The sequence below is a fragment of the Amborella trichopoda genome, chromosome 7 (genome assembly GCF_054954075.1).
Source record: "Amborella trichopoda isolate Santa Cruz 75 chromosome 7, AtrichopodaSantaCruz75HAP2 v2.0, whole genome shotgun sequence".
In the NCBI taxonomy this organism is placed as follows: Eukaryota; Viridiplantae; Streptophyta; class Magnoliopsida; order Amborellales; family Amborellaceae; genus Amborella; species Amborella trichopoda.
Genome location: NC_142342.1, coordinates 2,837,999 through 2,852,938, shown reverse-complemented (window position 1 = coordinate 2,852,938; position 14,940 = coordinate 2,837,999). Strand labels below are relative to the sequence as shown.

Genomic DNA, 14,940 nt, shown 5'->3' with positions numbered 1-14,940 from the left:
TAAACAACATTATAACGAATCAAACCCTATAAATTTAACACATTTTTTGCAAAATATATAGTGAAATTGATAGAATGACGGGAAAAAAAAAAAAATGCAGTCCATTTTTTCTTCACAAACGTCAGTCTTTTTTTCTCAAAAATCAAGCTCAAATGGAATAAATAAAATCAAATTGAATACATGTGATGATAAACAACACTATAACGAATCAAAAGCCTATAAATTTAACATATTATTTGCAAAATATTATGTGAATTTGATAGAATGGCGAGAAAAAAAAAAAAAACCCAGTACTTACCTGTTTTTCGTGCACCTGTGGCTTCAAATTCAAATTTGATATGTATTCGTCCAAAATATTCACAAATTATGAACAAAAACTTCTGAACAACACTCTTACAATCAATAACCCTCAGATTTTACAAAAAATGATGCCCTCTTTTGCTTGAAATCAAAGAAATGGCGGAACCCTAAAACGTTTTTAGGGTTCTTCACAGATCCAAATTTTTTTTATCAAAATTGGTGATTTTTACTACCTTTTATTGACTGAAATGGTTGAAAAATTTAAAATAAAGTCTGCAAGATTCACTTGGGAATCGCCCAGTTCTCTCTAGACACGGGCGATTCTCGGTATTGTAGTGGAACCGGCACAGGGTCTGCCAATTTTCGAGTCGTACCGGGCGAGTCCGGTTCGACTCGTCGAGTTTTCAAACCCTAGTTGAGACTATTGCTTGAGCACAAAGTAATTTCCGTTTCTAAGTACAACTTGGTGGATCCATTAACCAAAGGCCTTGTATGGGACCAAGTTTGAAGACAACTAGATGGATGGATTGAATCCTATAGGTGATAAGCCACAGAGTAATGGGAATCCTACCTAAAAACAAGGAGATCAAAACTCAAGGTTCAAAGGTTAAAATAAGTTATTTATGTGATGCAAATGCATGCATGTACCACAATTTTATTTAATAGAAATTTGTAAATTTATGCCTTTTCTCTGCCTGTGTGGTACTATTTACTGTAATTAGCAGAGAGGTTGAGCTATACTCGTTAACATCTCTTTGCTACTAGTTTATGATTTAAAGATGAAGACAAATGATATATAATCATGATTAAGCGAGGTGGATATTTTTGTATCACTAATATCATTCCCAATTGGAAGGCGAAGCAATAATGATAGATTTTAGAGGAGTTCTTGAGCATGGATGTCATTAACTCAACAGGTATGTACTAAACTGACTATATCCGGGGAGTATGTTTATTTGTATTTAATTGCATCTAGTTCTCATACCAAGTCGGGGGAGTTCAATGTTTCGAAAAAAGCGAGATCATCTTGTACCCCCAAGTTCAAAGTTGAAGATTTGTTTGTCTTTTTGAAGACCTTAGACTCTATGACTTTGGTAAGGATGACATCAGATGAAATAGTGTTTACCACTCTAACATCTAGATCTTGTCATTTAAGGGGAGCCATAGTGCAAGGAGTCTGGTATGTGAACTTGGTCAACCAGGAATGTTTCAGTTCTTTGGATCGCATGAGACTCAATTTTGATCAATGTTTAAAAAATAATAATTCAGTAACCCAGATTTGCCATATGAAAAACCCTTATGAATCGATGGTTCGGATTGATGGATTAGCGGGATCTAGTCTTAAATTTTTTTCAAAAAATACTAGAAAGCATTATAAATGATTTTTTTTTTAGTTTTAAATTTCAAATTGATATCATTCGTGATTTAGTGCATCACGAATTTTCATTATCTTGCTAAAATACGTGAATATTGAGATGCAGTTTCCTGTTTCAATGATATCACTTTGAAATTTAATGCCACTTTGACTATGGCTAAGATTTCTTTTTTAGTAGTAGAATGCTTTTTTTGTGCATTACTTGAAGAATGGTGGAACAAGTTTGAAGCTATATCTATAGTCATACCAGAAAAGTTTTAAGATTATGTTTCTAAAATGGTTAAATAATGATTACAGTGAATTCATTTACATTATGGTTGAAACACATATTCTCTTGATATTAAGACGAGCTTCTTTTATAAATCATGAAAAGAATCTAACTACGTAAGATAAATTAGTAGAAGCAAGATGGTATGAAAATACTTATACTGAAAAATATAAAAATATATTGAAGATGATGATATGGCCCTCTCAGATGATTTAGATTTTATTGGTTCAAATGGAGATGATATGGATGGAGCTGCTTTAGAAGTAATTAATTTGGTAAAATCTGAAACTATTCTATGCTAAAAGCAAGACTCTCAGAAGATCGCCATAAGTGTACCTGTCAAAAGATGAAGAAGATTTCTTGATGTCGTCAATAGATCCAATCAAAACTAGATAAAGATGCTCAAAGGATAAAGACAAAGGGGTGAGGACCATGTGTAATGATAAGATTCATTTAAATAATAACAAAGGACATGAGTTCGAAGATGAAAAAACAAATGTAAAGATATGATAAAAAAAAGATTCTTTAAGGATAATATAATCCACATCAACCAATAGAAGGTCACCACCTATTGGATAACGCAATCCAAAGCAGCCAATCAAAGGCTGCCATTTAAATGAAGTTACTTCAAGAAGATGCTTGTCTTGCGTGCTATCTATGTGCTCTTTGTTAAATGCTTTTCTGATATCTCTTTCTTTAAAATTTTAAGGTATTTCTAGGATCCTTTCATTTTGCTGGTTATGGCTTTGGAGCTAGTGGCCTAAAAAATTGTTATTGTTATAAATCATAACAATAACAATTTGAATATAACAACAAACTTTTTATACAAAACAATCATGAATGTAATATGACAATAACAAATCAAATATATTTATATTAATATAACAATTTTATTTAATAACCAATCAAATATACTTATATTAATATGACAATTATATTTGATATCAAATACAACAAGAACAAGATTTATATAATAATAACAATTTATTGATTGTTATTAATGGAACTAGATTATTTTCCTTATATGCTAATAACTATTAATTGATTTCTTATTATTAGTTTTTATTATCCCTTAGAATAAAATTTAATAGAATTGCCCATAACAAAAGTTGAATTCAAACATGAAGTCTAAAATTTAATTTTCGGTTAACCTTGTAGAGGTTGTTTGTTGTTTCCAAAATTTAGGGAGGCTAACAATTCGGGATCTGGAGGCACAAGATGAACTTGCTTTCTTCAAAGTCATAAATGCCCCTGACTCGAAAAATTCCTAGATGCAATTCGATCCCAGTGAGTTCACTCCTAGGATACAACCAGCTCGACTTAAAGTCGAGAGAACTTCAAGTTGCACTCTTGAAGATTGGTAAAATCACATATTTTCTGATGTTGTCAAATTGATAGCAATCAATGGACCACAATTTGACACAGTAATAAGATGGACCTTAAATATGGAATCCCTTGAAATAGGTTTTCTTAAACCGTCAAAAAAATCCTCCTCTATTTTCTGTTATGTTTTTCCTCTTTCTAAGTCCATCTTGTTCCTCATCTCTTTCACTTCTATAGATGAAAGCATAAAATATATATGATGTTCACATAAGGTGAGGTGGGAAGAGAAGGTATGTGAAAAGAATACAAATTATGTGGCATGGAGTCACATTAATGGTCACGTGGCTCAAGCCACTCAAAGGAAGAAGGAGGGTTGCTTTAAAATAAATAAAATGTTAAGTGAGAAAACTTAACATTATATAACAGATGCAAGAGATCCACTTGGGAAAAGGACAGAGCAACCTTGAAGCTTGCTAGAGTCATGGTGGTGAGCATTTCACTGTGGTTAGAGCTCATTGCTACAAGTAAGAACACCTGGTGAACAAGAGAATTGCGGTGAAAAAGGTTCACCAAGGACTAGAAGCTGCACAAGAGCCTCCAAAAGAATTATTATATTATTTTATTGTCTTTAATTAATCAAGGAAACACATAAATAAAGGATGTTTTGAAACATAAATATCTTAGAAAACTAACAGTTATTTTATGACAATAAATTTTTATTGATTTTTTTTTGTTGTTATCTTAAATATAGAATAAGTGGTAGATGTAAAGGCATGCCCGTATGTTCAAAAAAAGAAAGAAAGACATAGAGTCAAGGCCTTGTCTCGCCATAAAACTTCAAGCTCTCATTAGTCCCACATCTGGGGCACTTGAAATTTTATGAAAGAAAGGCTTATAAATATGGGCCATGGATGGTTGGGATGACACACAAGTATGCCTCCATTCCGTTGATATTGTGGGCCACTCCTTGGACAATAAATAAAATATCAACTAAAAATAAATAAATAAAAGTGGGGGTTGAGCCACTCACCACTCCTTTTTTTAATAAAAAAGTTTCAAAATTATCAAATGAAGAAATAAAAAAAAGGTGGGAACCAGGCCGAGTCACTCAGTTCCCTGATACAACCGGCCAGTTCACTAGGAGTATCAACTAGTTCTGTCAGAGAATCGAATGGTTCTTTCTAAAACCGGTTCGTTCTCGATATGGTAATGGAACCAACACGGTCCCACTAGTTCCCGATCTGGATTGGGCGATTCTGATCCAGATCGTCATTTTTTAAACCCTGGTCGAGATTTAGAAATATGAAATTTTAGGCCAAAATTGAGCTTCAGCCTTACTAGGCTTTGTCGAATCGGTTCTAGACAGGGTTTTAAAAAACGCTGATCCGGATTAGAATCGCTTGATCTGGATTGGGAATTGGTAAGACCATGTTGGTTTCCTTACTATATTAGGTACCGGCCGGTTCTAGAAAGAACCGCGTGGTTCGGTTCTCCTACAGAACTTGATGGTTCTATCAGGGAACTGGCCGGTTCTATTAGTGAACTGGATGACTTAGCTCGGTTTCCACCTTTTCTTGTTTAATTTCTTCATTCGAAATTTTTGAATTTTTTTTATTAATAAGAGGTGTGGTGAAGTGGCCCACTCCCCTATGTTAATATTTTTTAATTGATATTTTTCTTATTATCTAAGTAGTGGTGGCTCACATCTCAATGCAATGGGGCCATGTGCATGTGTTGTCCCAAGTCCCAACCATCCACGGTTTATATTTATAGGCCCTTTCTATGAAATTTCAAGCGTCCTCGATGGGGGATTAATGAGAGCTTGAAGTTTTATGGAGAGGTAAAGCCTTGCCTCTATTTATTTATCCAGTTGTTCTATATATAAGATAACCACAAAAAATCAATAAATTGTTACAGTTATATAAAATAACAAATCAATAAATTGTTATTGTTGTATAAAGAAGAATAATTTAGTTCCATTAACAATAAGAATGCAATAAATTATTGTTGTATAAAATTTGTTATTGTTATAATTAAATATAATTTGTAATTGTTAATCAAATTTAAACTTTAATGCCTAGGTGTGATTGTGACCTCCTTGACTATTGATAAATGGTCGCATTGTATACAATCCTGATATAAAATATGTTATTATCATATCTAAAGGAATTAATAATTTCCAAATTATAATAAAATTGTTAATTATAATTTTATTTTGAAAATTGCAATATCTTTTCCAAAAAATGTATAAATTTCATATGGAAACCACTATCTTGGTATTAAGATCTATTTTTATTATTATGTGCTATTGTGCTCCATTATAGACCATGTATTCATATCCAGGATGTGAATGTGAATGTAATAGTCAACAAACATTCAAACGTTGAATGGTATCTCAATATTCACGTATTTTGCAAGATAATGAAAACTGAAGATGCACTACCCGCATGTTTTCTTGAAAACCCAAAAGAAAATCATTTATAATGATTTTTAGTGATTTTTTTAATTTTTTTTAAGACTAGACCCACCAATCCACCGATTTGGACTAGGAGGGTCTCTTAACTAATAATTAACGACTTCTTTTTTCTTCTCATCGGAGTTATTTCACAAAGACTTGCCATTCATTGGTAAGGAAGAAGGGTGGAACAAGCACACTTGAATAGCGCAGTACAACGAAGAGTTGTATGCTGCGTTCATGAAGGATGAATCGCTCAAAACATTTAATGAGAAATGGTGTCTCAATATTCATGTATTTTGCAAGATAATGAAAATTCATAATGCACTACCCTCATTTTTTCTTGAAAACCCAAAAGAATCATTTATAATCATTTGTAATGATTTTTTGATTTTTTTTTAAGACTAGACCCACCGATCCGGCTGATTCACCAATTCAGACCGTAGATCCGGATTGGTTTTCTAGATGGCATCAGGGTCATCGATCCATTTTTTTGTTAAATTGGCAACCTCACCACGAACAAATATGCGTTGAAGATCACTGTTCTCAACTCTCTCCCTTTATCTTAGTCTAATCAAGACCAAACTCCCTCAACCTGATTGGCAATGGGAGGTCCTTGAGGCACAAAGGGCTTATGGGGGAATTTGGGTCATTTGGGACCCTCCTCTTCACTCCCTTGTCCAAGCTAAGGTGAAGCATTTCTCGATTAACCTCATCCTTTCGAGGATCTCAGATGGTTTTCAATGGAGGTTCACGGCTGTCTATGGCCCCAATCAAGCCAACCTCAGAGATGAATTTTGGGCTGAATTGCGTGGGCTGAATTGGACGACATTGCGTCTTCCACCACCTCCCCCTCCCCTTGGTGCTTGGGGGGAGACTTAACACACTAGGTGGTCTCACGAAAGAAACTCCAGCTCATCGATTTCTCGAGGCATGTTGGAGTTTTCCGACTTCATTTTCCGCAATGAGCTTCTTGCATCCCACTTCAAGGGGCTACTTTCACCTGGTCGAACCATGCAACTGACCCTACGTTGTCCAAACTGGACAGATTTCTCACCAACATCCCTTGAGATGAAGCATTTCGTGGTACTCATTTCCTGGCCCTCCCCAAAATCACCTCGGACCATAAGCCTCTTCTTTTGGAAACCCAAAATATAGCTAGACGTCCTACTTCCTTTAAGTTCGAACTTTTTTGGCTCAAAGAGCCCAACCACATCCCTTATTGCCTCATGGTGGGCTTCTTTCTCAACCTTAAGCCACAGCCATGCAAGGTTTCGATTTCAACATAAGCTGGAGCTTCGCAAATCCAAGCTTCAAGAATGGAGACGACAACTCCCTGGTAACTTTCAAACACAGATTTCTCCATTGTTGGAAACCATCACATCCCTTGACCTCCTTGAGGAGACTAGGCCACTCTCGCCAGGAAAAAATCATCTCAGGACCCAAGCTAGGATTGATTACCAATCCATCCTTCCGAAGGAAGAAATTTGTTGGTACCAACGCTCTAGGATTGAATGGTTCAAATGTGGAGATAATAATCCGTCTTGCAGCCATTGGCTTTTTCAGCTCCCTGTTCTCAGCCCCCACAGGTCCTCGACCCTCATGGGGGATCATTCTTTCAATTCAATCCCCCTCAAGGCTGCTGCCAAGCTGGAAGAACCATTTCAAGAGGAAGAAGTCCTTGCTGCTATCAATACCCTAGCTCAAGACAGGGCTCCGGTACCTGATGTGTTCCTCATACTGTTATTCAAATCCTTTTGGGAGATCCTCAAATCGGATATCCTACCTTTTTTCGAAGAATTCCACACGAGGAGCATTATCCATAAGGAATGCCACTTTCATTGCCTTGATCCCCAAGATCGAGGGGGCTGAATAACTCTTAAGATTTTCGCCCGATTAACCTCATCAACAGCTCCTATAAAATCATATCAAAGGTTCTACCCGCCCACCTCCATGAAGTTTTGGGATGGGTCATCTCCCAAAATCAAGGGACCTTTGTGAAGGACCGTCAGATTCTCGATGGGGGCTCTTATCGCACATGAATGTATCCACTCGAGACACTTCCCCAAAACCCCGGGCTTAGTAGTCAAACTCGACTGGGAGAGGGCCTATGACCATGTCGATTGTGCTATCCTCGATGATCATAAGTCGAATGGGCTTTGGGATTAAGTGGAGGGCTTGGTTCAAGGTTGCATTTCCAGCCCCTTGTTCTCGATCTTGATAAATGGATCACTGGCGGGCTACTTCAAATCCTCTAGGGGACTAAGACTAGGCGACCCACTCTCTCCCTTTCTCTTTGCTATAGTGGCCGAAGTCTTTAGCCGATTGGTAGCCAGACTTTATGATAGAGGATGGTTGGGGGGCTTCAAATCTAGTAATTGCGGGCCTGAAGTGTCTCATCTGCTGTATGCTGACGACACTATCCTGTTTTGTGAAGCCAGAGCTTCTCACTTGGATAGCCTGCTCCTGTTTCTCAAATTATTTGAATTACCGACTGGCTTACAAATCAATATGTCGAAGACCAAGATGATGGAGATTTGTACCGACGATCCAACCATCAACTGCTTGACTGAAAGATGGGGCTGTCAGGTCAAAGAACTCCCATCCACTTACTTTGGTCTTCCTTTATACCTGGGTAAGCCTAAGAAATGCCAATGGAGCCACATCATAGACAAATTTGATAGTAGGTTGGCTGGGTGGAAAGGAAGGTTCCTCTCACCTGGCGGAAAAGTTACCCTGATCAAAGCCATGTTATCTAATGTCCCAATCTTCCAAATGTCTATGTTCCACATGCCAGCGTTGGTAGCATCACGTCTTGATCAACTGATGAAGAACTTTCAATGTTCAGGTGAGGGTAGGACAAACAAGTTTCGCCTCGTCTCATGGGAAAGAATCTGCCGACCAAAAAGTGAAGGGGGACTTGGTGTTCACATTCTCAGGCTCAACAACCTCGGCCTCCTAGGCAAGCGGTGGTGGAGACTAGCTACCCTAAACAACCACCTGTGACAATCTGTCCTTCACCGCAAGTATCGATGCGATCCTTGTAGCTGGACACCTTCCTTCCCCTCGTCCAGTCACCCTTCGGGCTTCTGGCGATCAGTCATCAGGTGTCACTCTATTTTCTGTGCCAACATTGGATTCCACCCGAGGGAAGGGAATTGAATTTGGTTCTGGTTTGACTGTTGGGTTGGCCACTCACCCTTTAAAACCCTCTTCCCTAGGCTGTTTCTCCTGGCCCGGAACCCTCGGGCTCTTGTTGCAAACCTTTTCGAAACCACGGGCTACTCCAGATCCTGGAATCCTATGTTCAGAAGACTTTTGAGGGTGGAAGAAATCTCAGAGTTCTTGTCCCTCTCCACCCTTATTCACTCCTCCCCCTTACCCTCCTCGGCCAGTGACTGTATTCTGTGGTGCGTTACAGCTGCTGGAGCCCAACCTGCTTGCTCCAAAGCTTGGCTCTCATTCATCCCTCCCAAGATACAGGTATTCTCTTGGCTGGCCATAGCCCGCAGGTTCCTTACTGTAGACCTACTCCAGCGTAGAGGCATCCCTCTCCCCAACATATACATTATGTTTCTGGAGGAGGAGGAGACCAATGATCACCTATTCCTCCACTGCACACTAGCATACGAACTGTGGGGATCCATTCTTATGCTCTTCCATTTGAGGTGGGTCACCCCTTCCTCGGTACCCCACATCTTCACCTCCTTTCTTCCCAATTCGTGGCTCACCTCAGGGATCCTCCTATGGAAAGCGTTACTGGCAGCTACCCTGTGGGTCACCTGGACGGAGAGAGATAACCGCATCTTCCCCAGGACCAGATCCAGCCTGAATGACATGAGCAACCACATCTTTCCCTTGGTGTTTTCTGGGCCTCTAACCTTGGCACTTTCAGACATTTTAGCTCCGCCAATTTTCTTCACAACTGGAATGAGATGCTTCACCTGAGGCCATCCAGCATTTGTAGTGGATCTCTTTGGAGGCCGCCCGAGATAGGGCAATCCAAATTAAACTTTGATGGCAGTTCGCTTGGCAAACCAGGCCCAGCGGGCATTTTTTAGGTGAACCTCTCTCCTCCTATTCATCCCCAATTGGCATAACCGATTCCACCACTGCTGAATCTCTTACTCTCCTAGAGGGCCTCAGGCTGTTCAACATCGATTGGGGGCCAAATTTGATCATCGAAGGAGACAAGGAATGTTGTCTCATGGGCAAAAAACTCCTCAGCCTGTCCGTGGAGGCTCCTTTACATTTTTTATCGAATCCACAGTCTCTGCAGTAATCTCAAGGTTTCTTGGAATCACATTTGGAGGGAAGCTAACTCTGAAGCCAACAATCTTGCAAGATCAGGAGCAGCTCTTAACCTTGAAGGAATCCCAACCAGCTGAATCTCCTCCCCTCATGGATAATGCTTGCATCATCACAAATCTAATTTTGTGGTTTGACCCCAATTGTTGAAAGATAGAGAAGCGTATGGAAGATTGGTCTCGTGGCTGTCTTCTGAGGACTCTTTGAGGGAACATATTACTAGATGTGAATTCATGCCAATGAGAGCTGCTCAAGCAAATTGGTTTGTCCAGCATTTTATGAGCATTGAATGGGGAAGAGTCCTGAGGCCTCAATTTGGTTTGGAATTAGAGGATTACCTGTACAGAGTGAGAGTGATGAGGTCCAGACCTAAAACTCAATGGTCCATGTCACCGATACCTGAGCCTTTGGAAGCCAGGGGATCTTATTAGGATTGGAGAGGTTGAAAGCATCTAGAGGACCACCACGCCCATTCTTGATTCTGTTGAAGCGGATGCGAGAGTTTTTTTTTTGGGTAGATCAGTGGGAAAGGGTTCCCCTACCTGTGGTAGGAATGGAACAAACACAAGAGCCTTTTAATTGGGCCTTATCCGCTTCTATATGACAAGCTCCTTGAAGTGGGAGGTGATCTGATGAATTTGAAAAGAGTTACAGCCTTGGAAGATTGCAATGTTTTGGATGAGATCTACATGATTAGCAAGGTGTTGGATATATTTGTATAAGTATCAAGTGACTTGAATCTTTGACTGAAGAAAATAGATTCAACAGACTTACTACTTGGTATTTCATCCATCTGCCTTTACGATGGCATGGAGTCTATTGACTATTCACCTATTTTATCTTTGTATTTGTATTAGTTTAATATTTTAATCAGAAGTCACTTATAAAACATAATAACAGTTTGGATCTTAGTGCTAACATTGTAGTTGGAATAACAGGGGATTCTATTTTGGAAAATGTAATGAACATGGATATGCTACTTTGTAATAGTTTATACAGATAAATATAGAGAAAAATAAATTTTAATAGTAACAAAATGATAAAATAAGACAATTCATAAATATAATAAAATGTAACTAACTTGAATATTCATCTTGGATATAACCATTTGTATTTGGTTTTTATTTTTTTCCAAACAAGAATAGTATATTAAGATGTATCTAATTAATAATATCATACCATGTAAAGATGTATAGATTGTCATGCTTGAAAGCCTCAAGATTCCTATTTGGTTTTAGGCATTTTCTCTCTTTACTTGCTTTTAACTAGTCTAAGTTGTTTTATTCAAGTGAAGTTAAGAACTCTTGCTGCTCACTTTCAATCCTTTTAAGGGATACCTAAACATACCTTAATGGTCGCCCCTCTTCAATTGATTTTCAAAGAAGTATTGGTATCTCATGAACACGAGTTTCAGGCTTCATATTCCATTTTTGTGGAAGTGCTGAAGTATCTGACATGAGCGTGATATCGAATGGTATTCACTTGGCTGGGCCCAACTCGTAAGGGCTGATTTTGATAGCTGATTTGTGCATTTTCCTGCATGTTTGCCAATCTCCACCTGGGATCCTCTTGTATGTGTGTGTGTGTATTCCTCTACATTAAAAGTTTTTACTATGTTCCTCTACAATAAAATCTGTGTTTGTGTGTGCGTGCGTGCACACGCATGTGTGTTTTCCTCTACATTAAAATTTTGTAGTGTGTTCGTCTACATCAAATTTTTTTATTAGTTTTCCTTTTTTTACTTTTTTCATTTTTTTTTTATGGATCAATTCTCACACCGAGAATCAGTCCGATTTGCCAATCCTTGCCTGTTCAGAGCAGATTTCTGGAAGGCCAGTTTCCCTTGGCTATCTGGTAATACTCGGTGTAATGCCTTGGCTTTTATTCTGTTTGATGTTTAACTTGTCATGTTAACTGATTATAATATTGAGAATTATCGGGGGCACTTGTAACAGTCAAAAAACATTCTCTCCTGTATGTCTCATGTATTTTAACAGTCAGTGACAAGGGAAGTGTCCATGTTAAGGAGGGAGGGAAGGAGGCAGGCAGGTTATTGTGGATGTTTAGGAGGTGAAGTGAATATAAAATTTGTCCAAACTCGATCACGCTAGGCCCTTGGTCAAGTGCAATGAATTTTCTTGATCTATTCAATATGGGTTGTCCATGCTATGTTATTTCAGTTTTTGCTTTGCTCATATCTCAGGGTATTGCCCTTAATAGAGCAGAATGGTGGATCGAGATTAATGTGGCCAACCCCTATTAATTGGCAAATGATGATGCTTTGCTCATATGTTGTGATGGCAAGTATATTATCCAGTGCAATAATGATTGTAAAGTGTGAGAGTATGCTTCTGATAATAGATAGTGGAGGTCAACCGTATATCTTAATGACATAACATAGGTTTGGGTATATTAATTTTTTACATAAGTTATTGTGAACGGACAGTGGAGTGCCACAGAAAACCAGATACTAGACACCTCTGTTTTGTTTTTGCTTTCCAATTCGCTAATCGTTTTATGTGATTTATTTTGAACAATATATAAGTTGCTTCACTTGTGATATTGGGGAGCCACATGTTTCATTTAGATCTTTGGGATTTGGTAAAATGCGTTTTTCAATTTTAAGGAATCTGACCATGATGTTTTGGCTTACCTGTTTGGGAGTGTGGATTGAGGGGTGGCTTCTTAGGTGCACACATGCTGTATGCCATTACTATTATGCTTATACCATGCATGAGTCATCTGCATCATGTACATCGGTGATTTACAACTCGCTGAGTCTGACTCAGATTCAGTCAAGTTTCTCAGGCTCACTGAGTTACACGGAATTGGTAGCTTCCTGAGTTAGGAGGGAAAAGTATTGGGCACTGGCTGAATCTTGCCGCTTCCCAAGGTTTTTGTTAGTTTTTTCAAGACTTGGCTGAGTCGAGTTGCATGACATGGGTTCAGACCTGAGTCCATGATTTAAGACACTAATGTATGTAAGATAACCTCATGCATTCATGTGTCCACGCATTTATGTTTTATGCATCGATGTTTTTGTGTACAAAATCATGCATCTGTCATTATATTTTTGTTTTTGTGTACAAAATCATGCATCTGTCATTATGTTTTTATTTATGAACATTGAAAGTACTATTCAGCATTTGCTCATTCAACGGCGTCATGGTTGATGCATGCAGGTTTGAAATTTGAAGATGCCTGTGCAATTAAGAATGGTGGAAAGAGAGTTTTTTAAAAAGATTTCTGGAAAGGCGTAGGGTTTTTACTCTTCGTTTGACATAATTGGATTTGGAATCAAATAAATGGGTCAATTTCCTGAGATATATGATGAAAAATAATGCGGTTTGAGTGGTTAAAATTTGCGCCTGTATTTGTGAAACTGGATATTTGTTCTTACACTCGGGAAAAAAAAAAAAAAACCTGTTTAAGTTCTGTCTACCAGGATGCCTTTGCGGTTACAGATGATGGGTGAAATACAGTTTTGTTAGAAGATTTTGGAATGTCAGAATTTTGCTTCTCATTCAAAATATTGGAATGAGCAAATGTGTCAGTGATGTCCATTTAATATTGCTTTTATTTGTCTCTGGAAATTCAGTTTTACCATGAAAAATACCATGAAATCCCCTTCTCTCTCTCTCTCTCTCTCTCTCTCTCTCTCTCTCATTTCAATGTTGTTTAACTTGCTAACTCCCTCCTCTCTGTCTCTCTCGCCACTTCCCCTCTTTCACAAGGTACTGCACTTCTGACCAATGGTACTTTGTTCTATAGGAGCAAAATGCAAAATTTCAGTCCAAAAGATTTAATGTTCCCCTAGGAGTAATTTAAGACCCCAAATTTTAGAGATGAAACTTCTGTAACCCATAGACTAACCTCAACAAAAGAAAATTTTAAATCTCACTCTATTCAATGGAAAAAACAATGGCTCAAGATTGAACAGAGACTACAATTTTTGGAGGGTGAAATCTAAGTGTTTGTTTAACAAAAAATTTATTTTTTTTTTTAAAATGAGTTTTTACTGATTCTTCAGTGGTTCTCAAAAAAATTTAAGGTAATCTCCTAAGTAGGTATTCCAAATATGGAGTATGTGCAAAGTATATGCTCCTATTGGAGCATAGTTGATACACTGAGGCTCAATCACATGGATGGGATAGACTTAGAGCTATTAGGAGATCAGGAGTTGCATATTCTTTTTTTCGTTCTTTTATATTCTATTTTTGGGCGAAATTTTATACCCAATACTAACAAAAGCATAATTTAGGTGAGAAGATAAATATAGACTTTGAGACGACAAATGTATGGCCTTTATTGGGTTTTTGTTTTTGAACGTTTAACATAAAACTTTCATTAAGAAATCATCATTACAGGTGGTACAAACAGTATTCACAGCTGATCGCCAACGATGGTCGGTGGACACAGGCCTCTACATTAGCCTACCGGTAGCAATGGCACAACATTTATAACACGTTTGGCTGTTTGGTTTGTTTGAAAAACAATTTCACATGAAAAAATTATCTCGTGCGGTTAAGTGTGGAAGTTTTTTTATATTACTTAGTTGTCAATTGGATTATCTCGTGCGGTTAAGTGTGGAAGTTTTTTTATATTATTTAGTTGTCAATTGGTGTGAAAAGATGCACTAATATCAATTCGTGTGAAAATATTTCCACATTTAGCCACAATATAATTTTTTCACGCGACACAAGCCAAACGTGCCATAAATGAAACAGAAGTTAGAGGTCTTTTGGAAGGCATTAAGCTTCTAGTAAGATTTGAGGGAGGTAAGATCATAGAAAGTGAATCTGCAAACATTATTGCATGCAGTAAAGGCGAAGCTAATATACCTTGAACGCTGATTGTTATATTTTATGAGATTTGGAGCATTCTACATACATAGTGGTGATACCACATGGG

The 14,940-nt window shown here is 37.9% G+C and overlaps 1 long non-coding RNA gene across 1 annotated transcript in view; it reads left to right on the top strand.

Moving 5' to 3' along the window:
* Positions 1–13,559, top strand: part of LOC18447146 (uncharacterized) — a 29,478-nt gene extending 15,919 nt beyond the window's left edge. Inside the window, exon 2 of the long non-coding RNA XR_016059452.1 lies at positions 13,212–13,559. This is a non-coding gene — a long non-coding RNA (uncharacterized LOC18447146). The remainder of the gene's footprint in view (positions 1–13,211) is intronic.
* Positions 13,560–14,940: the final 1,381 nt, after the last annotated feature.